The sequence below is a fragment of the Lactuca saligna genome, chromosome 2 (assembly GCF_052625555.1).
Source record: "Lactuca saligna cultivar CGN05327 chromosome 2, ASM5262555v1, whole genome shotgun sequence".
NCBI lineage: Eukaryota > Viridiplantae > Streptophyta > Magnoliopsida > Asterales > Asteraceae > Lactuca > Lactuca saligna.
This window is the reverse complement of record NC_136418.1, coordinates 27,309,211-27,321,573: the sequence shown is the minus strand read 5'-3', so window position 1 is coordinate 27,321,573 and position 12,363 is coordinate 27,309,211.

Genomic DNA, 12,363 nt, shown 5'->3' with positions numbered 1-12,363 from the left:
GGCATCCCATAGTGTCAACTAATCATAATCCATTATGCAACAGCTTCTGGAATATTCATACTTGATATGTATTGAATAAGCATCACTAAGACACATGATGTGTCATCATGATCTATAGTGGCTCATGAAGATGCAAGAGTTTCACATCAAGATAATAGTTTCTCCTCAACCATCATGGTCGTGCATCAAGCAATAATCCTTAAGAGTATTCAACTTCTAAGCAACTTTGAACAATCTTGAGCATCATAGGGAACTTAACAGCATAAGTGGCACACATGGGATACCATGGCTCTCCAACAAATACATGGGGCGCATCCTCCTCTATAGATCTCCAAGGAACACATGTGGCTCTCCAAGAACGGTCTATCCTCCTTCATGGCTCTCTAAACACATGTGGCTCTCCAAGAATCACATGGTTCTCCAAGGATGGGGTATTCTACTTCATGCCTCTCCGAGGAATATATGTGGCTCTCCAAGGATCATATGGCTCTCCAAGGGTGGTGCATCTTGATTATATATGGTACATCCATGCACTAGGATCCTCCATTTCACTTACAGGTGCTCTACACCCCCTTTTAAAAGAGTCGCTCATTTGTCACGAGATCCATTTCCTTCTCAAATAATTTGTTCCTTTGTCACATTCTCCATGAATCGCAAGTGCTCCTTTGTTGTAACATAGTGAATTGGGGCTAGACATTTTAAGCGTTATAAATTATAAATATTCATTTTATTGAACAATTAAATCCTTGAATAGGATAACAATAAATAAATAAAAATCCTTCGTACTTGATAAGGTTTATATAGAAGATATTTATATATCACGTACATATTTTATGGACATATATTATGGGCTTACTATATAAAACTTTATTATAAAATTAACGAATTACGTTAAATAAATGCTTGAAAATAAAAGATTATGTAGGATTAATAGTCTGGATGAAAATTGTAGTAGTCGCGACTGTGGGTATAAAGAACATGCAAATCTAAATTTGCACGAAGAAGGTATGATTCTTCGAAGTTTCACGTTCAGCCCTATACAGCGAAGTGTGCCGCAAAATATGAATCGGAGATATATTGCTTATTAGCCTAAGTGATCTAACTGAAAGTCGTAGTAATCAAAATTATTAACGTGTGCATATAAAGAACACGTAAATCTGACTTCGTATGAAATAGTTATTATTTCTCGAAGTTTCGGTCGACATAGTACAACAATGTTTCACACAGAAATTGAAATAAAAAATGATTAATTGTTATCCAAAACAATGTAAACGAGTGTTTAAGTACTCGAAAATACAAAACAATCGATGTAACGACCAAAAAATCCTGGGTAAAACTTTCATTTTTCATTATAGTCAAACACAAATGTTACGTAATCCAACCAATCAAAAAACATGGTTTAATTAAAACATTTATCAGAGTTACATCCCAAAGTCACATAATGTGGAAAACACGGGTGCGTGCGATGTGATCAAGCCGGACCCTTCCTTTTCAAACCAATGATACCTGAAACCATAAACAAAACTGTAAGCACAAAGCTTAGTGAGTTCCCAAAAGCATACACCACATAATTCACATAATCACATAATACATATCAATCACATAAGCCATGCATATAAACATATAAGGATGCCATGGGCTCCCCCTAGGTCTTACTCCAGGATGTTGTGGGCTCCCCTTGGGTCTTACACCTATATGTCATAGGCTCCCCTCATGGTCTTTACCTGGAAAGCCATGGGCTCCCCCACGTGGTTGCTGGATAAGGTGTCTAAGTCCATAACTATATTTGGTATGTACTTGACCCGACCCGGGATGGTTCATTTGGGTTGCATGGCATCATGCACTTGGATAGACTAAATGAGAGAAATAACACTTATGGTTTTAAATAAATTAGAAGTTCTAATATATTAATAGTATTATTTGATTAGTATTGATCAAGAATTAATTTGGAATTAATTAAGTGATCAAAAGATGACTAATTAAATATATGGGTTGATTATGTAAATCATCCATAACTTGTATAGTGGGTTAAAAGGCTCCATGGATTATCAAGTTGGGTTAAACCTATAGGATGATCCATGGATGCTCCATGGGAGTTACAAACCCATAGGTCATGGAAATGAAGAGTCATGTCACATTAGGGTTTACATGGTATAACCCTAGATGTGACACACTATATAAGGAACATGATACTCACCAAAATCGGGTACATGAAGTTACAAGAGGGCTAGGCCGATTTTTACAAGTGTTTGCATTCTCTCAAAGTCATTCCCAAGCATTTGGTGTTGTGTGAAGCATTTAAGGCATCACACTTAGGGTGCTAGGCTTTCAAGGTTTTCAAGGAATCAAATCAAGTACAAGGTATGTAATTCTATCCATCTTTTAGATTAAAAGTTGCCATGTATGCTAGATAGTATTATGAACCTTGGAAATCATATTTTGCATGTATTTTAGACAAACATAGATCCAAGGTTTTTCTAGGGTTGCATGTACACTTAGGGGTGTTAGAATGCTCAAAACCCATCAGTGGTATCAGAGCCTAGGCTTGTTTGTTAATACTTGATGCAAAATAGTGTTAAAAATCGATTTTGAGCTATCTGCCCAGGGGACTCGACGAGTCCAAGTGAAAATGCATCCAACTTGGCGAGTCAGTTCGTGTACTCGACGAGTTGGCTATTCAGGGTACATAATTTGGAATTTTGCTGCTGGAAATGGAATAGAAACATTACCCTAAACTGTTTTGGTGTTGTGAAGCTTGTTTTAGATGGTGTAATGGTTGTTCTAATCCATTTACAATGGCTAATATCAATTTTTCATGATTTTACGTGTTCATATGTTCTTGAAACTTTAATATGAATATTCGGTTCTTATGAGTTTCTGATAGATCATAGGAATTACTTGTTTAAATGATTAATTCATGATCTTTGTGTGTTTTAATGGAGTCCATAACTTGTCCTCAAGTTGTGGATAACCAAAAGTCTATTTTTGTTAAAAACCATTAAAAGAACACATAAGTTATAAAATGAAGAGTCTTAATTTTAATAACTCATAAGTTATGAATTTGAAAGGTTTTGTAAAGTTACAAAACTTCCCCTCAAGTTTTGGAACATGTAAAGTCACTTAATAAACTTTAGTTCCAACCCCTAGATGTTTAACAATTAAAAATCAACCCTTATACTTTATAATATTATAAGTTAATAATGTATATATATATATATATATATATATATATATATATATATATATATATATATATATGATGTATAAAAGCAACTCGTCTTACCATTAGTAAGCCTCATTCACGAAGCCGGTCTATAAGGGGGTATAAGGTTGCTGCCTATAAAATGGCAACCTAATGGGTGTCCACTCTCACCCACCGCTTCCTTGATCGGTGGAGGGTCGTTAGCCGAACGGATAGGACAAGGACTTATAAATTCTCATTAAAAGTATGATTAATATTATAAATTAACTAAATGTTTTATTAAATTCCCAATCTTAGTTACTTTAGGAAATGAGAAGAATGTGCTAATCCATGAAATTACACTTTACACTTTTTTTAAGTCGTTAGTGGAGCGTGTGTGGTTAACCGGCACACTAACCTGTACTTAGCAAGGTAGGTAAAGGGTGACTTAAAGTTTATTATAGGTCAGTGGAGCGCGTGTGGTTAATCGACACATCGATTGTGTGATAAACTTTAAGGGTACGAAGTCATTTGCATGGTTACTTCACACCTCGTTTTGTGATCCTCGGTATCCCGATCACAAAACTTGGAAGGCACACTCGATATTGAAACATGCCTTTGAAAAAGTTCATTGAATCTCAAAAGAATACAGGAATTTCTAAGAACCAATTAAAAACCTAATATTTATATTTTGTTTTTCATGGTGGAAATTGGTGAATCGTCATTCACCTACCTTTAAAATATGTTATAGCTTAGATTACAACATACCTCTTCTAAGTTATGATATATTGTGATTGGATCCTAGCCTTAATATTACATTTGGGTGTTTTATTAAGGACAATCTTTATATCTAAACTAAACTTATTCTCTTCTTTTCAGATATCTTCCAACAACACTGCCTCATGAACCTATGTGGGAGGGTCATCCTCGATGGTTCCAACTTTTTGGATTGGATCCAGAACATTAGGATGGTGACTCGTTACGAGGAAAAGGAATATGTCCTCGATAAGGAGCTAAAGGAGATCGATCAGTCCACTGCTACTCCCCAGGAGGTCACTGACTTTCGGACTCATGAAAGAGATGCCACCAAAGTGGCATGCATCATGATCGCCACCATGACAGTTGAACTTCAGAACACCTATGAGGACTACTAGCCTTTTGAGATGCACGAAGATATGATGGAAAGATACCATCATAGTGCTCGTTAAGAGCAGTATAAAATAATCTCCTCCATAATAACAACCAAGATGAATGATGGAGATTCCGTCACAAGCCACATGCAGAAAATGCAAAGGTATGTGGATCGTTTGCTGAAGCCTAATGTGAACTTCCCTAAGGAGCATGCAATAGATATCATTTTGCACTCCTTATTATCATGTTATGATCAATTCCGCATGACATACCACATGAATAAGGAAGAAGTCACACTCAGTAAACTTCAAGGACTCCTAAAGACCGCAGAAACATGTCATAAAGGTAAGTCGGTGGTTAACACTCCTACTCCTACTCCAAACTCCACCTCTATCTTGGCAATTGGGAAAGGTAGAGAGAAGAAGAGGAAGAGATCTTCGAAGGGTACCAAGGCTAGGACCTTTGATGGTTCTTCTTCAGGTGGAACCAAGAAAGGTTTCGTCACTCATTCTTCTGGCCCAAAGGAGGTTGAATGCTTCTATTGCCATGAAAAGTTGTATTCGAAGCGGAATTGCCCAAAGTACCAGCAAGATGTGAAGGATGGAAAAGTTAAAACCAACCAGGTTGGTATTTACACTATTCTATCTAATAACTCACACTATTCTAACTCTTGGGTCCTTGATACCGGTTGTGGTATTCATATATGTTTTGAATTGCAGGGACTAAGAAGAAGTGAGAATGTGGAGCATGGAAATATAAACTTGATCATGGGGAATAGGAAAGCTATATCTGTCACCAATATTGAAGTTTATTCTTTGTTACTAAGTAGTGGGTTTACTTTAGATTTGAATAAATGTTGTTATTTTCCAGAAATGGCAAGAAATATTATTTCCTTTCATGCTTTGTACAAATAAGGGTTTACCTTTTCTTTTGATAATGAAATTGGTGGAATAAATGATTTCTTTAATAATATTCTTTATTTTAAAGCATTATCTTGTGATGGTGTGTATGAAGTTGTAGATGTTGTAGATAATCTAGGAAATAATGTGTTGTGTATTGATTCTTCTGATAATAATAACTTGAATAAAGCATCATTATGGCTTGGTCGTCTTGGACATATGAGCAAGAAACGCATAAGCCAACTCCAAAAGAATGGAGTCTTGGAGTCATTTGAACTAAAGTCAGATGATAGTTGTGAATCATGCTTACTTGGAAAAATGACAAAGTCACCATTCACTGGTTCTTGTGTTAGGGGTGAAGGCTTGTTGGATCTAGTGCACACGGATGTGTCTGGACCCTTCAAATCTGCCACAAGGGATGCTAATCGTTATTATTTGACGTTTACTGATGATTATAGTAGATATGGATATGTCTATTTAATCAAGCATAAGTCAGAGACTTTTGAAAGGTTTAAAGAGTTTAAACAGGAAGTCAAGAATCAATTAGGCAGGAACATTAAGATGCTTCGATCCGATCGTGGTGGTGAGTATCTTGGTACAGAGTTCCCCAACTATCTTAAGGAATGTGGGATTATCTCACAATTGACACCTCCAAGGACACCACAACTTAATGGTGTGGCTAAGAGACGTAATCGAACCTTGTTGGATATGGTTCATTCCATGATGAGTCGAGCTTCACTACCAATATCATTTTGAGGGTATGCCTTAGAGACTGCCACCTATATCCTTAATCTGGTCCCTACAAAGAAAGTTGCCAAAACTCCTCATGAGACGTGGGCTGGTAAAGTTCCCAAACTAGACCACATCAAGATTTGGGGTTGCGAGGCTTTCGTGAGACGCGAGACTCATGATAAGCTCAAACCTCGAAGTGAGAGGTGTATTTTCACTGGCTACCCACAAAAATCCTTTGGTTACCTCTTCTAATGACCTAGTGACAATGTGGTCTTTGTAGCAAGGAGGTGTGTCTTGAGAGAAAGAGAGAGAGAGAGAGGGAGAGAGAGAGAGAGAGAGAGAGAGAGAGAGAGAGAGAGAAAGGGAGAGAGAGAGAGAGAGAGAGAGAGAGAGAGTTTATAAGCCAAGGAAATAGTGGGAGGTAAATTGACCTTGAAGAAATTCAAGATTCAAGTAGTGAAGGAACTTCAAAACCTAGCACTCAACCTGAGGAGGAATTTCCTGTTGAGCCAATTGACAAGTCCTGAACCTATGAGGCATTCTACAAGGGTTAGGAATGCACCTGAGCATTATTATGGTTTCCATATTACTGCGGAAGGTGAGACACTTATCAGTGAAGAGACATTGGTAAGTCTGGATGAACCTAACAGCTACGCGGAAGCCATGGTAGGTACCGAGTCTGCCAAAATGGAAAGAGGCAGTGGACAGCGGGATACAATCCATGTATGACAATCAAGTTTGGAACTTGGTTGACAATGTACCAGGCCGTAAGACAGTTGGGTGCAAGTGGATCTTCAAGAAGAACACCGACATGGATGGTAATGTACACACATATAAGGCGCAACTGGTTGCAAAGGGCTTTTCTCAAACTCCGGGAGTTGATTATGATGAGAACTTTTCACCAGTAGCAAAGATTAAGTCCATTAGGGTTTTGTTAGCCATCGCAGCATTTCATTATTATGAAATATGGAAAATGTATGTCAAAACCTCCTTCCTTAATGGAAGTTTGGCTGAAGATGTTTACATGATTTAGCCAGAGGGTTTTGTCAGTACAGAATACCCTAATAGAGTGTGTAAGCTCGAGAAATCCATTTATGGATTGAGACAGGCACCTCGGAGATGGAATCTTTGCTTTGATGAGAAAGTCAAAGAATTTGGCATTTCAAGGAGTGAAGATGAATCTTGTTTCTATGTCAAGGATAATGTGAGTATAGTCAGATTTTTGGTACTGAATGTGGATGACATACTAATCATAGGAAATGACATCCCAACCATACAGGAACTGAAGTCCTGACTTGGGAAGTGTTTCTCTATGAAAGACCTAAGAGAGTCTGCCTATATTCTAGGGACAAGGATTATGAGAGACCGGAGTAAAAGACTAATTGGACTTAGTCAGAGTACCTACTTGGATAAGGTGCTGAAGAGGTTCAACATGCAGGACTCCAAGAAAGGAGAGTTACCCATCTAGAGTAATGTCAGGCTGAGTAAAACTTAGAGCCCGAGTACTGAGGCTGAGATAGCAGAAACGAGTCGAGTACCTTATGCTTATGCAGTAGGATTGATCATGTATGCTATGACCTGCACTCGTCCTGATGTGGCTTTTTTCCTTGAGCATGGTCAGCATATATCAGGGGAACCCTGGCAAGGTGCACTGGACTGCAATAAAGAATATCCTTAAGTACCTGTGGAGGACTAAGGATTGGGTCCTTACCCTCGGTGGGATTGATGACTTGAAAGTTGTAGGGTATAGTGATGCTAGCTTTAAGAATGATAAGGATAATTTACGCTCTCAATCAGGCTGGGTCTTTACCTTAAATGGAGGAGCAATTACATGGAAGAGTTCCTAGTAGGAGACAGTGGCTGATTCAACTTGCGAATCAGAGTATATAGCAGAAAGCGAGGCAACAAAGGAGGCGATATGGCTGAAGAACTTCATTGGAGACCTTGGAGTTGTACCAACTATAAAGGAGTCAATGGAAATTTTCTGTGATAGTGAAAGTGAAGTTGCCTTAGCCAAGGAACCAAGGGATCATGGGTAATCCAGACACATCAACAAAAAAAATACCATTTCATCAGACATCGAATAGAATAAGGACTCCTCATGGCAAAGAGGGTATCATCGGATGAGAACCTAGCAGATCCCCTCACGAAGGGATTGTGTCGGGTTAAGCATCTCCAGCATGCTCGGAGGATAGGGTTGAAGGATGATATTAGTTTTAGTAGTTAGATAATTTTGAAATTTGTAAAGTGTAATTGACATTTGATGATGAATAAAAGTTGTGTTTATTTAAGAGTAAAGTGTTTCTATCTTTTGTCAATCGTTTACTATATTTCTTTTGCATGTTTTGACTTTCAGAATAATTATGTTTGGAATATCATATTATTCGAATTCTCCACAGTCGGTCATATGTTGCAAGTAGGTATGAACCAAGACTGTCATGGGATGGTTGCAGAGGTCTAAATAGTTGGACAGGGCTACAACACTCATGAGTGCTCATAAGTTCTAAGCATTGGAATTAACCCATGCTCACTAGTATCACTTCATGGAATATATCTCGAGTGATCGTGAGACGGTAATATCATATAACTCTTCAAACCTAGATATATGACTTGTTGCCTATGAGTTGGTTATGCATTGATCGTACGAAACCACATTGGTAACTCGATGTTATAAAACGTACTGAAACATACCAAAAATACGACCCAATAATTTTGTTTTTAAATAATAATAAAAGTCATAACACTGAATGTCATATAATAAAACCATACGTCGGGTATCTCAAAGTCATAATAAAAATGTCATATCAAGAACTGTATCAAATCATATCTAAGTATCTGAACAAAACTCCCAGGAATAAAGCTGAAGTTGTGGTGTGTGCGATGCCATCAACCCGAGCCCTTCCCTTTACTTGCGGAAGTACCTGAAACCAAAACTGAAACTGTAAGCACAAAGCTTAGTGAGCTCCCCCAAGCTACCACATACCATACAACAACATATAAACACATACTAGGCCTTGCCCATTACATCAGAACGAAGTCCAGAAACAGCATCGGACCAAAGTCCGGAACTAACCAGGGCCTTGCCCTCTGCATCGGATAGAAGTCCAGAAACTGCATCAGACCGAAGTGGGAACTGACTGGGACCTTGTCCCCTGCATCGGACCGAAGTCCAGAACTGACTGGGACCTTGTCCCCTGCATCGGACCGAAGTCCGGAACTAACTGCATCAGACCGAAGTCGGGAAACTGACTGAGTATAACATAGCATGGCATAAACATATCAACTAGCATGAACACATAAACTGCACATTGCATCGGGCCGTAGCCCAGAACACATAGCACATAAATTTTGTCTAAGCCACGAAAGCATCAAACATACTAAAAACTACATCGGACCGATGTCCGGAAACTACTACTAGCTAAACGGGCTGGCATTGTGGCCTTAGACCCGTTCCTACTGGAAGAAAACTCATCTCGTAAAGTGGCTGGTAAATGAACGGCTCTGGAAACTGTCTGCTACTGCTCTGGTATCTCCCCGGCTACAATTTCCATAACACACTGAATCAAACACTAATAACTATACTGAGGGTAAAATGACTATTTTACCCTTGGTCAAAGTCAACCCTATTGGTCAAAGTCAACATACAGTTGACCTGACTCGTCGAGTTGGGTCACCAACTCGTCGAGTCCTCACCCTCACTTCTTTGCTTCTGATCGATACTACTCGTCGAGTTTGGCATAGACTCGACGAGTTCCCCTTCTATGCTATCACCTAGTCGATCTGCATCCGACTCACCGAGTTGTATGAATAACTCGTCGAGTCCTCCTTCAACGTATGAACACTCTGGCTGTGACTCGCCGAGTTGTATGAACAACTCATCGAGTCCTCCTTCAACGTATGAACACTCTGGCTGTGACTCACCGAGTTGTATGAAAAACTTGCCGAGTATGATCTAGAGGTATGAAGACTGACTTGGACTTGCCGAGTCCAAAGAATGACTCGCCGAGTCGCATGCATGCAATTACTATTCAAACGATTCTGCTCAAAACCAATGCATCCAACTGATAGATCTGGGCTCCTAAGGCCTGGTTTGCACGTAAAGGTTCCATTTTTACGTGCATATACACTCCTAAAGAGGTTTATAGGCTTAAAATGCATGAATAAGGCTAGATCTAGGGTTTATATGCAACAAGGTTCAATAAAGGTATTAGATCTGGGTTTTAGGACAGAAATATGATTAGATCTAAAAGCTATAACACTTACAAAAGCCCCCATACTAGATTACGCTCATAAATGGGCAAAAAGGTAACCTAAATGAGATTCTTGAAAGAAAAACAACCAAAGAACAGAAAGAGTCCGATTAATACCTCAAATGACTCTGAAATGGATGAAAGATCTTGTTCCCCTTCTTCTCCTTTGGGTCTATCCTTCCTCCTCTCTTCCAATCTTCACTTCTTACACAAAAATGCCCAAAAACACTCAAGATAGGTTAGGGTATTGCTATGAAACATTCTGAGGGTGAGGGAGGCCAGATTGGGTGCATAAGGAGGATTATATAGGGTGCAAAACCCGTGGATCTAGGGTTTCTTCCAAACTGACGGACTCGTCGAGTCCAGGATATGGACTCGTCGAGTCGCCCACTTACATGTGCTGGAAATCCCGTATCTACTCGACGAGTCGGGCAACAAACTCGTCGAGTTCCTCTTGAATACTTATAAAATAACCATTAAATAACATACCAGAAATGGGGTCGTTACAACTCTCCCCCACTTGTCTCAAACTTCATCCTCGAAGTCTACTGCTGCTACGACATCTGCGAACAACTCTGGATAGTGCTCCCTCGTTTCCTCCTATACCTCCCACGTCCACTCAGATCCCTTCCGGTGCTGCCACTGCACCTTTACTAACCGAACCACCTTGTTCCTCAAGGCTTTCGTCTTCCGATCCTTGATCGCTATGGGTTTCTCAATAAGATTCAGACTGCTATCAACCTGAATGTCCTCCAAGGGTACTACTGCTGTCTCATCCACCAAGCACTTCCTCAACTGAGAAACATGGAAAGTGTTGTTGATCTGACTGAGCTCTACCGGAAAATCCAACCGATAAGAAACCTGTCCCACCCGAGCCAAAACCCTAAAAGGACCGATGAACCTGGGGCCCAACTCGCCCCTCTTTCTGAAACCTGATAACACCCTTCCAGGGTGATACCTTCAGGAGGACCATATCGCCCACCTGGAACTCCAAGTCTGAATGCCTCCTATCGGCGTAACTCTTTTGCCGACTCTGCGCAGTCTGCAGTCTACTACGAACCTGCTGGATCAACACTATCATCTTGAGCACCACTTTGGTGCTCCCAATGACCCGCTGACCGACCTCGCCCCAACAAATCGAGGTCATGCACTTCCTCCCATAGAGCATCTCGAAAGGAGGTCGATCAATACTCGCATGGTAACTGTTGTTATACGAAAATTCCGCTAACAGAAGATACGTATCCTAACTGCTACCGAAGTCCAGAACACATGCTCGCAGCATGTTCTCGAGAGTCTGAATCGTTCTCTTGTTTTGTCCGTCCGTCTGAGGATGGAAAGCGGTGCTAAAATGGAGACGAGTAGCCATCTCATCGTGAAACCGTTTCCAGAATCTGGAAGTAAAACGGACATCTCGGTCTGACACCATTGAAATAGGCACTCTATGCCGTGCCACCACCTCTTGCACATATATATCGGCTAGCTTCTCAGCCGATATGCTCTCCTGGATCGGTATAAAATGAGCACTCTTCGTCAACCGATCCACTATAACCCAAATCGAATCCACTCCACTTGTCCTTGGAAGCTTAGTGATGAAATCCATAGTGATATCCTCCCATTTCCACACTGGTATGTCCAACGGCTACATCTTTTCATGAGGCCTCTGGTGCTCCGCCATAACCTTTTTGAAGGTCAGGCATCTTTCCACATACCAGGCGACATCTCGCTTCATGCAGGGCCACCAATAGTCGGGTTGAAGATCCCTATACATCTTCGTTTCCCCTGGATGGATGGAAAATCGAGACTTAAGGGCCTCATCCATCAACACCTGCCGCACTCCGCCCCAATACAGTACCCATACCCTCCCATGAAGGGTCAACAATCCTCGGCTATCGTAGGCAAAAGAAGCTACTCAGCCCACAATCCTCTCACACTTCTGCCTCTCCTCGTTAAGGCCATCGGCCTGCACCTCTTTGATTTTCTCCAATAATGGAGTAATCACCATCATCCTCAAACAAATGTCTCTGATCGGGGCTGCTACTGCCTTGCGGATCAGAGCGTCGGTCACCACGTTGGCCTTCCCTGGGTGATAAAGGATCTCACAATCACAATCCTTCAACACATCTAACCATCACCTCTGCCTCATGTTCAGATTCGGCTGGTCCATGAGGTA